Raw genomic sequence first — 14,257 nt, 5'->3', positions numbered from 1 at the left:
TGAAGTGTTAAATTGTAGCGCAATATGTTAAACGTGTTTGAAACACAAATGTAAGGTCGTGTGTATTGTATAATTCATGAATAGTATCTGCGTGCAAAAGTTATTTTTTAGGGTTGGACCTGGATCAAGAAGGTAAGGCCTTAACGGATTCTTCAGAGTCTAGGCCTTGGGGGTAAAAACACTTAGTTTGAGTGTTCCTTTAAACCTATATTGATCCCATGTGGTTAGAGCATTCTTGCAAAACAGAGTGACTCTGACGGGTCACCTTATGATTTTACTTAGTGAGAGTGACCAGACATACTTATCGTGTGACGTGTCTTGTTATGTACTCTTAAGCACTCCTGTGTGGTACCACATTACATATAGGCTTGAGTCTCAGTATACTTGTTGCATAACGCCCGTGAATTGTTTATTATGAAATTGGTGAGTGTTATTATGTCTTGACTCTAGTGTGTGATTCATGTGTAATGTGATTGGTGATTGAAAGATGAATTATAAATGATAAAGTGGTGAAGTGGCGTGGATTGTATTAAGTTGAATTATGTTATAAATAATTGTATAATGTATTTTGCTTATATTTTTGTTTATCCGTATTTTATTTTAAAATGTGATAAGTCACTTTCGGTGTGTGTTTGTGTTTGAGCTAATTGCCATTTTGTTTCAGGTGAGTCAACATATGATGAGTTCCATGCTAGAGATGGAGAGACTTAGTCTGTGCTGCCAGGGAAATGCTATGATAAATGTGACATCAGGGAATATGGTTTTATTTCATACGCTATAATTTCATAAAGAATGTAGTTGTTTTTTGTTTTCCGCTTTATGATAACTTCTCTTCATTTAGAATGGGCGGCCTTGTTTTGAACCGAGATAATTTTATCATTTATTTGAACAAGTTCTATTATAATTTCACTAAGTGAATATGAACCTTTTATCCTTTTGAAATATTTTTATTTAAATGTGTTTTAAATTTTTTAATTAATTTTATATTCTTATTCCTTTTATTATTAGTATATATATGTGTGGAATAGAGAGTGTCACAAAATTCAATTTCTAATGGGTCGGAATACTCTCATTTACGCTCTATTTTCTTATTTTCATGAGATTTTAGAACCTCATATTATGTATGTGCATGATGGAAAATTGCAAAATAAAACAGAAGTGATCTTATATAAGAGACCGTTCTTCATCTTCTTAATTGATTTGGGTGATTATAGAAATTTAGAATCATGTTAATTAATTCAAAAGGCGAACTGGGGATAACGAGTAAGATTGAAAATAGTCCAAGCTGTCCAACACGGATCTATGGCCTAACTTATGTTAGATCTAGGTTTTGTGAATGTTAAAGCTAGTATAAAAACCCTAGCACTATGATAATCAAAGGCCAACACAAACCCTTCCATAATATATCTATCGATTGCTTGGTACAAATGAAATAGAGGAGAAGAAGGGGGGCGGGGGGAGAATGTTGATTGTTTGGTAGGGTGAAAGAGCAATGAAATATTAAAAACAATAGGTGAGTTCCGAGAATAAAATTTCCTACAAAGACAAACAATTTACACAAAAACAATTGTTATATATAACATAATTGATTATGTTTCACAACATAATCGATGATTATGTTCCATGTTACACAACTTATTATAACATCCCCTCCATTATGTTGCCCCCATAATCTACTATGGTGAGTCCCTCCCCCGTTTTCTTATATAATAATAATAATAATTTTCTTTTTTAAATCAAATAATCTCAGTTATTTTATGTATTATTTTTCTTCCATCAAACAATTTCTTATCCAAAGAGAATGGTCTATTTCCATTCATCATATAAATAGGGATCGATGCTAATTTTTTAGCTCATTGTCTTGCCAGCCATGGGGTTAGACAAATGCAACAGTTTTGTATTGTGGATTCTCCCTCCCCTGCCTGGACTACTCTCCTTTTTAGAGATGGTCTAGGTTAGGCTTTTCTGTTAATTTTTCCATCGAATAAAAAATAACTTATATTTCATTCTATTTCTTACATATATTTTTTTCTTTTCTCACTTGTCTACTTCTTCTACCAAATAGTGTTTTCTGATACCTCATAAAGGTTAAAAACAAGCAAACAAAAAATAGCCCCCCAACTTACAAAAGGAAATAAGCATAACAGAAGCATATGCAAGTAACAAGTTCCGTGGCTCAAAAGGATAATCATTCCATCTCCGGATAGAATGCTTTGAAATTACTTTAGAGTATGTTTGGATGAGGCAATTTAAAATTCTAAAAATTTTGAGAATTTCAAATATTTCAATTTAAATTTTTTTATTTTTAAAATTTTGTATTTGAATACAACCTCTCTCTTCAACAATCACAGAATTAGTCCTAAATTTCAAATCAAAACCAAACCCAAATTCTCCTCTCTCCCCTAAGCTCAACCTCTTCCTCTTCAGAAAAAGCTTCAAATTCAAAGTAAGCTTCAAATTGCACCCTACCGCACCAGAAAACTCTCCATCTCCCTTATCCAGCACACACCACCACAACCACTGTAACCATAATGGCGGAAGAGCTCGAAAACAATCCACCGCCGCCGGAACCTCCAATCCCCTCCGCACCGGATGCCGCGGAGGAAATTGCAGCTCTGGCTTCGGCAACGACGTCACAACCAAGTGCCGAGATCGCCGCTCCTCTGACGCTAGCTCCAAAGCAACAGCGTCCTCCGAGTGTTCGCTTGAGGGAGATCGGCGACCAACGCGCCTTTGCGCACGGCCACGACTCGCACACGCACCGCCCGAGCATGCAGCCATGGAGCTAGCAGACTCCGAAGGAATCTTCCAGAACTTCAAAGGCGCGCTCCATGACGAACCTCGTGAACCAGAGAGAGAAGAGAGAAGAGAGAAGAGAGAAGAGAGAAGAGAGAACTGTTACATAATTTCCAAATTCACTCCCTTTGAAGATAGAATTTGAAATTCTATTCTTTCAACTAATTAAAATCTCTTTTAAAATTCTAAAATTTTGAATTCCTTTTACTAAAATATCCAAACACTTACTTTTGATAAAAAAGAATTTAATTCCTTATGAAAAATACATTACCTAATTAAATTACCCTATTCAAATACACTCTTAACGCCTTTTAGCAAGTAAAGTAAATCTGCACAATAGTTTTCTCCTCTATAAATATGACGAAGAGAGACAAGTGAATCCATACAGAAGTAATATAGTTGTCACATCTATATTTATTGCACCATTAGGACTTACAAAAGTTGCATTTGTTACCTTTTAGATAGTATACGGTTGATTAATATTTTGTAGATGCTCACATCACAACATCACAACAGTTACTACAGACAGAGTAACCTATTTGGATACGTGATTAAACCCTTGGTGATGGTTAATAAGAAATTGATCTTGAAGGAATGTCATTGAAGATCCTATACATAACTCTTTCATAAAATATGCAAAGTTTATTAGTCTGTAATAAATTCATAGTTGTTTAGTAGTCTACAAACAAACTTACGACAAAACATATACTACCTCCTATGCTTTTTATAAGAAACAAGTTTTAATGTAAAATTATTTTTTAGCCTTGACATCAAGATTTCATATTTCGACAGAATGATCTTGACATAAAAGTAAAACATGGCTAATCTGCATTCTTCTGGGATACCGCCAACACCTACAAAGATGATGGACTTGACATAATATACAGCAGGATAGCATTTATGCTCCAAGTAACTTACATTGGCTTCCTCAATTATATTGTTGAGGTTTTGCTAAGAAGTTGAAAATATCAAGCACATAATAGTTTAAAGAGCCACATGTCCTTCTAATTTGCCCTTGTATTCCTCTAAGTACTCCTACATTACTAAGCTTCACCATGGATGCAGCAAAATCATTATATAACGAAGATTGGTCGGTGCTGTAAAAATAAGCCATAGAAGCAGTCCTTGAATCCCGAATTAGTGCTTGGTCAGATTCTAGAAGCCCTGTTTCGCTCAAGAGATTTCTATAATACACACTGTCGAACGTCAAAATAGTTGCAGCATCCAGAGGAGCTAGATTGCTGTTTGAAGCGTCATTATTTGGACGCCTATTTTGCAATCTTAAGAAAAGTGAAAAATCAATCATGGGATCAGGTCTGCCAGAGCCTTGAGAGTCGAAAAGTCTCCTTTTGAAGGTCAAGCATCGGGCATAACCAATTGTATGTGCTCCTGATGGAAATAGACACATCATGTTACTGACATCAAACATGCATCACCATAATAGGTTGTGTATGGAAATAATCCAATATAAAGCAAATTACATGTAAGTTTAATTCTTATCGTTGTTGTGACTATTTTAGACTGTCAAACCAATAAGAAATTGTTGTTATGACTTCTAAAATAATTGATATATAAGTTAATAAATTTATCATATATAATCATTTGTAATTAGATGATGATATAAAATTATTTTATATTATTAGTATATATTCTAAATGTACCCATAACAGCTGCATTCTTTTCCCTAGTTTTTAGGAGTTTAATTTTAAATTTACATTTCAAATATTAGGAGATATTAGGAGTTTATGATTCTATTTTTAAATTTAAAATTATGTTGTTATGCTACAAATAAGAGATGTATCAGTTGTGCTTAATTTGTGCTCTTTATATATAGAGCTGCTTCAATAAAATAGTAAAAACTTCTCTATTCATTATTTTTCTTCCTCTCATAAATTCAAAAACAACAAACTAGTACCCAGAGTTCTCATCCAAGGGATATGTGAGATTAAGTGAGTCTACCCAAAACTCCTAAACACAACCACACATCAACATTACCACCTAAGGGCTGTTAGAATGGAAGCCCATCTTGATGCTTGTGATCTATGGAAAGTCGTTGAAGACTTACGAAGTTCCACCCCTACCATATAATCCAACGATTGTTCAAATAAAAAATCACAATGACAGGAAACAGAGAAAATCAAAGGCAAGAGCAACCTTGTTGGAATCATTATCATCCACTATGTTGATCAGAATAATGATGCTAAAAACACTCAATGAGATTTGGGAGTTTTTGCAGCAAGAGTACAATGAAAATGAAAAGGTGAAAGTGATGCAAGCACTGGACCTGATATGAGAATTTGAGATGCAAAGAATAATTAGAAACAATTGAGGAATACTCTGACAAACTTCTTGACATAGTCAACAACGTAAGACTCCTTGGTACTGATTTTTCACATGATAGAATTGTTTGAAAAATTCTGGTCATAGTACTTGAAAAATTTAATGCCATAATTGCATTTCTGGAGAAATCAAGGGACTTAACAAGCATTACTCCGGTGGAATTAGTGAATGCACTACAAGCACAAGAACAAAGAAGGCTTATGAGACAATAAGGATATGTAGGGGGAGTTTTCCAAGCCAAGAACTACAAAGGTAACAAACACAACCAAAATAGCAACACATGTTTTTATGCCTTGCCCCTATTGTAAAAAAAATAATCTCCACACAACAAATGTTGGTGGAAGCCAGACACAAAATGCCACAAATATTGTCAGTTGGGACATGTAGATCGAATGTGCAACTCTAAACCAAGGAGACAAAGGTGATCGCAAAGGAACAAGAAGATAAGAAACTCTTTGTTGTAATACGCTTTGCTACAAGCAACAGTTCCAATGATACCATATGACCAATGACTAGAAGCTCTTCAAGGAGCTTGAAAAACCATCATTTTCAAAGTAAAAATTCTGATGTCTTATATGTTCCTAAGATTAATCAAAATATGTTAAGTGTTGCTCAGTTGTTTAAGAAAGGCTACAAGGTTTCTTTTGAACACAAAATTTGTGTGATTAAAGATGCAAACAGATCAAAGTTCATGCAAAAGGCAAGAGTGTTTCCTTAGATCTGATGAAGGAGTAGCAAGAAGACAATGAAGATGACAATGCCGACAAGAAACAGGCAGAGAAGAAGCCGCATGAGAAAAATCTTAAGAGTATGTTTGGATGAGACAATTTAAAATTTTAAAGAATTTTAAATTCTATGAATTTTAAATGCTTCAATTGAAATCCTTTCATTTTAAAAATTCATGTTTAGATAAAGAAATTAATTTTTTTCATTTTCAAAATTTTGTGTTTGAATAAAGAAATTAAATTCTTCATTTTCAAAATTTCTTATTTTGATAAAATAGTCAAATACATTCTTTTTTAAAATTTTATATTTGAATAAAATAATTTTTTGAATAAAATAATTATTTTTTCATTAATAAATTCTATGTACTATTTGTCAAGTATGGTATTCCAATAAATATGTACTATTTTAATATCTTTGAATTAAAAATATATTAATTCAACTATTTAAATCATTATTCCATTTATAGTAGACTACAAAGTTCTATATCAAATGTACCTCTAACTTGGCATTGGCATCAAGGCATAAAAGACGAGATGTAATTCCTTCTCATCCAATGAAAGAGCTTTTATAGTTGCAAACATAATGATATTTTTTCTCAACCAAACGATTGTTTTATGTCAAAGTGCACCATTAAAATTAGGTATATTATCTAGCTCATTCACCGCTTTAATGACTCGGCTACTTCTTTCATTGAGGAAATGATCCCTTCTTTCTCTCCACTCTTACTTGGGCGAATGTTTTTCCTTGAGGCAGAACTTGATCCCTCTAAATCAATATTCACATTGTGAATTGCTTCCTCTTCATTTGCTTCTTTGCTCATGATATCATCTACATCTAATGCATTTTCTTTTCCGAGTCCAGTAGCTCTATCCTTTGCACATAGGTCTATAATATCATCCCAATTAGGAATGACTTTGAATCGAAATCGTTTGACCTCTTCATGTGACTTGAAAAAAAAAATATGTTAATAACAACACAAATAATAACTACAATTGAATAATAAATAAAATTAAAAATATGATTGACTACCTTAACATATTCATTCCATGCAATTTCATTTTCAACGGTAATCATGTACTTTGTGTTATCCCAGTCAAATCCGCTTTGACTAAGAATATCACTCACAATTTCATACCATGTTCTCTAAAGCTTAAAACAGTTCTTAACATTATTTGCCATGAGGTGAACTCCAAAACGTTTGGACGAAACTTAAGATGCAGTACTGTATGCTATTGCTTTCCAATTTCATCACCTTTATTACCCAAATTTCTTTGATGTTGAAACACTAATAGGGATGACAACAAGAACATGAAAGACTAATTTGACAATTGAAATTTTTGAAAGACTAATTTTGTGATGCATGTAACTTTGGAAAAAAACCACATTGAAGATTTTCTCTTAATTTTGATGGGTATATTAAACTATTTTCCTCCCTTCAGTTTTAAGGCCTCGTTTGGCTTCCTGTTAGAACACGTTCAGTGATGGTTAAATAAAATTGAATACACGTACTGTTAGAAACTGGATCAGAATTATAGAAAAAAAAGGTTCCATTAACAAGAAATAGTAGAAATGAGTCACAATACTTCAAAGAGGCATCGACTCCCACAATAATTTGAACTCTCTCATATATTAATAAATAACTATCCTATCATAACTTACTGCATAATTAACCTCAGTATGTACCCCTTCAAATAACCATTGGATGACCCATACAGTAACCAACATGGACTCTAATTCTGCTTAATTACCTTGATTCTCCTGAATAAGTAAATAAAACTCCCAAAAATAATTCATATTAAAACTCAGTAAAATCATCACAACCCAAAAATTATTATAAATTTATAATTGCTCCCCAGTGCTGAAACATTAGTGTCATACAAAACTTGATGAAAAGAGGGAATTGGATAATGTTCTGCAATTGGTCATGCATTCCAAACATTAGAACAATTGGTTATTCCATCAACATCAACATTCATAATATACATTCATATTCACTGAAAAGTATAAATTTTAGTTTCTATTGTAATTTTTAATTTTTATAACTTACTATTATTATAGTCCATAATGGAACCAACAACAAGACCTGATATGACAAATAAATTTCAATTTCAAAAATTTATTTTTCTAATTTTAAGAATTACTGTGATAATATCTACATTTTTAAAAACAAATTAGTAAGTGGTTACAAAACACATTATGAGAGCTGGAAATTTCAATACAGTTGATCTACAAAGGTATATGTGCAGGTAAATCATAATAGGAAGTGTTCACTCCCCGAAAATTATCTCGAACGTTACAACTTTTTTTTCTCAGTTTGCTCCATGATTACAAGATAGTGGTTGAGGCACATGCATATTTTCAACAAATGGTATTCCCTTAAACTAGGATGTTTATTTCACACTAAAAAGAGGAGCAAGCAGAAAAGAAAAAGACAAAAAGGGTGTGGTTCTTAAGTCTGGGGTATATTGGGGAAGGTAGATAGAGTAGAGAAACAATTAAAAAGCTCCCTTAGGAAAAAGTCCATCAGAGCAGAGAAAATCAATTGACATTGTAATCATGTTTGAAATATGCATCGCTATAACACACATACACAAATTCAACGAGTAGCTCATAAAATTAGAAGTCAATGGAGAAAACCTTGTTTGGTCGTACAGAGCCGGAGACTATGGATGAATAAAAAGGTCCTTGTAAGCTAAAATCAAATTGAAGACTCGCCAGTGTTATCTTCCTTAACAATAGTTTCAAAAGAAAGAAGTAAAATAATTTTTCTCTTTCTCTTTCATGCATATTCACAAACACATGGTGCTCAACCCCAAACAAAAATAAAAATTTCACACGGTAATAGAACCCAAGTCCTCTCCCACATCTCCAATAGTGGAAGCAAATTTATTTAAAATTCAGATTCAAATAACACAACAATGAGAACAAAGCACAAATCACAAATTAACGAAATAACAAAGAAACCCTAGATAATAGAGATGAGAAACCAACCTTGTATGAAGAGAGTGTGCGATTTGAATCAACAGAAAACGAAGGTCGTAGCCACCATGAGAGTGTGCGATCTGAACGAGGTAATAGCCACCGAGAGTGTGTGATCTAAACGAAGGTTGTCATGACTGAGAGTGAGAATGAGGGTCTCGAAGTCGCAAGGGAGAGTGTGTGGGTGGAGAGGAATGAGTAAGAGCAAGTGAGGTGTAGGTCGAGAGTGATGAACGAGACTGACCGTAGAGAGGAATTACAAAGAAATTGAAAGTCTCTCATTCTTGTAGAGAATTTCAATTCATGGGTTCTCTCTTAAATAAAATTTCTTGTTAAAATGACATAAATTTAATTTTCTTTTCATCATTCAAACCCACTCTTTGTTCTTTGGACATGGCATTTTGTGGGCCAGTATCTTAAACAATATACACTTTCTGTTACTCAAAATGTAAGAGACCTAAATGATAACATAAACAAATGAGATGGACTTTTGGTTGAGAAAATTTCCCTTTTGAGAACTTGAACTAACAAAAATAAAACATTCTAGCAAAAGATCACCCCAACACTTTTTTTATTTTTAATCGTGCAATACACACTTTGTAGTCAAGGAACTAAAACCATTTCAAATTTAGAATTTTAAACGAATTTGTTATTTTTATTGTTGATATGAATATTTAAAATTAATAAACCGAGTACTCAATTCATTAAATGATACCACTTTTCAATATTAGATTGTGTTTCATCGTAATTTTTTTAGTTTTTAAAATTATTTTGTACATTTAATTTTAAAAATTAGCTTTGAGAGAAAAAAGAGAGTAATTGAAAAAAAAAAAGATGGGCCAACACAAATAAAAACAAGTGTAATAAAAAACTAAAATAGAAAATTTAAAAGTTTAAAAGTGTTCTAGATTTATAATCCTAATAACTGAAAGAAGATATTATTTTTAAAAATATTTTTTCAAAAATTGTTCTTATATATCAAACATATTTTTAGCTTTTAAAACAAAAAGTAATTTTCAAAAATAAAAACAATCAAGCCTTTTAATTTTGCTAAACTAAGTCTTAAATTTATGTCTTTTAATTTGAAAATAAAAACCTAGCTAAACTTTAATTTTGGAATAAATTACTCCATCTTCCTTTGTACACTTATACCATTGATATGCTAAACATCTGAATATCTAACTAAATGTATTGTACACTTGAACTATTCAAGACTGTATTACCAATTGTTGTTGTTTTATATATATATATATATAGTAAAAAATTGATGTTATTTTTTTAATATATTAGATTTATCTTTCACTAAAGATAATCCATAAAACCACTGTGAATAACAAAACTTGAGGTGGTCAAGCTAAAACAATATTACATTAGTAAAAAAAAATAGTGTAAACTTAAACTATCTAAATCTAGTTTATATAATAAAAAATAATATATATTCGAGATCATGTGATCGACCTACATATTTTGTGCTGTGTGCAATATAGTTACCTTGATATTCATAGTCAATTTCCAAGAGTATTTAATTGTCAAATCTTATTTTCCATTTCAAGTTAAATAAATAATGTCAGTTTCTAAACACTTCTATTAAATGAAATACAAAATCTAACATCAGCAGAATGAAAATATGCAAATAATTTGAAATCTGAATGAGTATAATTTTTGGATGAATCTTAAAAGGTGAATTTGGATCTAACTTAATTCCAAGAACTAATTCAAGAAGTAAGGATTGTCCCTCATTTATAAAGTCTAATATGATTATATTGTTAACTGATGTGGAACTTGAATTATTTTCATTTCAACAATGAACAGTACGTGAAACATAAACAGTATGTTTCAATTTATGTGAGACACGTTAAAATATCAATTAACATAATTTTAGGTAAATATAAAGTATTTAATTTCAAGTTAAAGAATTGATTTTGAGTCTAGATCATTAAAGTAATTAACTCTCGGTAGTTTCGTATTGAAAATTTTTATATTGAAATCTATAATAACTTGTTTTTAGCTGGAAGTAAAAATAAAAATATTCAAACAGCATTATTACTTTAAAATTAATTTTTGATTCGTTCTTTAAAATCAATTTCATTAACTTCTTATTTGATTTCGAAAAGTGATAAAATAGGACAACAACCTTAATACTATCTAACCATAATACTATCTGGCAAGTTGCATATGTTGGGATTGTCAAAAGAGAGTACTTTCATGCCGAACTACTAGTAATTGCACATCCAATTACAACCTACTCGAAGACTTAATAGTGCTAATAAGCTAAATTATAAGATCTTATCTTTTAATTATTAAGGATAGAACATAATTAATGAGGTTTTTTAGGGTAGGTTTGATTGCTAAGAAAATGAGGAATTAAGGAATTTTTTTTTTATTTAGTATGAGTCTCATACCTCTTTTACTTTACTTAAATTTAAATATGTATTTTCTATTTCATTTCTATCCATTCTCTTTCACTCAATCAAATCTACCCTTAGTTTTTGATAAAATACGGAGAAATTAGTTATTAAAGCAACTCAAAAACTAGAATTAAATTATTTTAAGAAATGCTGGTAGCTTGGGGCAACTAGGATCAAACATTAGAACTATTAGTTAGTTCATCATAAATTAAACTTAGTGCATGTGGTGGCTTCCCAGTCTGCACGGGCAATGTTGGATTGCCAAACACGTATTAAACCATACATAATAAAAAGTAATAAATTACTCTGTTGAATTATCCAAGAGAGGGAAGGGTTTGGCCGGTACCCCAGTTTTGGTACCGTTGGTAGTAACCAACCAGTGACAACAACACAGTAGTCCAATAACATAACATAATTGCATGTTGTTTAATGAAGGGATGAATAGGTCAACTTATGGCAAAAGTAGATATATCAGTCATTGTCTATAAAAGGCCAGTAACTAGTAGTGTTTGGAATATGCACACTTGCTCTTAACTAACTTGAGGATATATATCCACGTCCACCTAATTGAAATTAAAGTTAAGTTACACTTGAAGCAGGCATGACCTCTCTCACTCAGAGTTGCATCATTTAGGCTTAATTTTGTCATTGCAATTTCCTTCTCAAGCATGGACATGGCATTAGCAGCACGCCATCTCTTGCAAACAACAGTGACATCTTGGTCTACATTGCCACCTTGGCCACAATTGCCATCTTGGCCTATATTCCCTACAATCCCAGCATCTTTGCCTAATATCCTATTTTTCCCATCTCCTCCGCCACCTCCAACTTTGCCTAATATCCCATTATTCCCATCTCCACCACCTCCATCTTTTCCACCAATCCGATTCCCCTTTTCATTTTTTCCTTTCGGCACCTTTCTCTCTCCCCAAAACCTTCAATCACCACCAACCCCTGAAGTTCCTATGCAATTCACTCGGAGTAGTTGGATATATAAGCTATGCACCCATCTTTCCTCTCCATTTGGATGGATTCAATTCTACCTTCCTAGCTCCCATTACCTGCTTTCTGTCATGTTTAATTAATAAGTCATATATATAATAATATACACATGCATTATGTTACTTATATGCTGTGTATTTTCCTTGTTGCACTTCTGCATTACTTCATCAAGTGTACGTACCACGAGTGGAGACACCCATTACTATAAATATAATAATGTATTCTATAATGGACATTTCTTTCTTCTCCTCTTTCACGTAATATATATTATACATTGCTAATTTTAATATTGTAACTTCCTTTGTTAATTGCAACCAGATATTAGTAGCGTCGACAAACAAAATTATAATATATTTTGTTTCATCATATTATTTTGCCATTAATTACGAAACTTAAATGATATATAATGATTTTATAAGGAATAATTAGAATCTATTTGGCATTTAAAATATACAACAATAATGAATAGAAAAAATATATTTGTCTACCCTGGTCCGATGCACGTTCTTGAAGTAACAAAATTTTTCCTTTAATAGTGTGAAGGTTGTATCCATATTAAGACTAAGTTATCAACTCTTTGATGAATGGAACTTAAGAATAAACTCTTTTTACTTTTCATATTTCTTGACTTTTTTAGTTTGTCTCTTGTATACTTTCCTCTCTATTTATAATGTTAAAAAGATAATGGATTTGACTTTTTAAGGAGAGATTTTATCTCATATCTTTTAATCTTAGGAAATTTCCTATTATAACAAATATAATTCCCAACTAATCACATAACTAATTATGATAAGTAATTACACATAATTACACGATTTGATCTTGATATGTAGTAATAAAATCTTATTCTTATTTTATTTTATGAACAACTTTCACACTTATAAAATAGTAATATTTGTTTATATTAATTATATTTTTGGGCTAGCAAAGAATATAATAATATTCTACTAAAATATTTATTTGATTAAATTAAATTTTTTAATTTAATTATCAAATAAATTATTTTCTTTTACAAAGATTGGAACACTCGTGTTTGTATGTGATTTCGTAGGTTCAATACTAAACCAGTCGTAACTAATCATAATAAATCTACTATTTAGGCGTCTAACAACACTGCTTAATGTCCGAATAGTCATGAAGTAACATATTTTACCTTCAAGAATCAATAGAAGAATAATGCAACATTTTCTTCCATTATTTACAACTCAAGGTTAACTTTATATTATAGCTAATAAGTTAACACATTATATTTAATCAATAAATGACTTAAAAAATTCTTTTATTCAATTGCCCTGACCAAAAGTCTTGATTCAATCATAGAGCTCAAACTCATTACCTAGAGTTGATAAATTTCTCTTTGATTAATCATTAATTCTACAAATATTTAATCATATACAATATTCATTCAACTAATGTCTTAAAGCATTATGTGTTCAAAATTAAAATATAACAAATAACTTATTAATTACTATGATAATATCATGTGAAAAAAAACTATTATCATGTCAAATATTCAAAAAATAATTAAAAAGCAGAAACTCTACCTCTTCTTTTTTACGAAAGAAACTCTACTTTTCAGAAGCATATAAAAGTATCTAACAAAATAGTTTACCTACACCGGTAGAATAACCATCTCTAACAAAACTGTTTTCATTTGAAAAAAAACGTTAAATTAGTTTCTAATAAGTCAAAAACTTATTAAATAGTCAAATATTCATAACATATTTAAATTAAAACAACTAAAATCAAAATATTTGGAATAAATAATTAATTTTTGGTAAATATAAAAAAAGGTAGATATACTTCCAAATTTAAAAACTCTTGTTTCAATATTCATATTTTAAAGTTTATAAATTTGATTGAATTTTGTCACAATATCACTTTAACTATTATTTTGGAAATTCCAAGCAATAGAAATAGAAAGTACCTTTTATTTAACAGGCAGTTAAAAAAAATATTAACCTTGAAGAGAGTTGAAAAAAACTGTTAGACAAAAGGAGGGGAGA

General features: G+C 31.0%; 1 long non-coding RNA gene across 2 annotated transcripts; it reads right to left on the bottom strand.

Moving 5' to 3' along the window:
* Positions 1–3,580: 3,580 nt before the first annotated feature.
* LOC114419658 lies at positions 3,581–9,225 on the bottom strand. 2 transcript variants are annotated; one of them, XR_003668273.1, is made up of 3 exons: positions 8,854–9,225; positions 6,358–6,808; positions 3,581–4,185 (listed from the first exon to the last, which is right to left on the bottom strand). It is a non-coding gene; the product is annotated as an uncharacterized LOC114419658 (long non-coding RNA). The 2 variants fall into 2 exon arrangements; XR_003668272.1 differs by lacking the exon at positions 3,581–4,185 and having other exon boundaries at positions 6,293–6,808.
* Positions 9,226–14,257: the final 5,032 nt, after the last annotated feature.

This window comes from Glycine soja, chromosome 7 (genome assembly GCF_004193775.1).
Source record: "Glycine soja cultivar W05 chromosome 7, ASM419377v2, whole genome shotgun sequence".
Lineage (NCBI taxonomy): Eukaryota > Viridiplantae > Streptophyta > Magnoliopsida > Fabales > Fabaceae > Glycine > Glycine soja.
The sequence above is the reverse complement of the archived record's forward strand: the minus strand, read 5'-3'. Positions and strand labels throughout refer to the sequence as shown.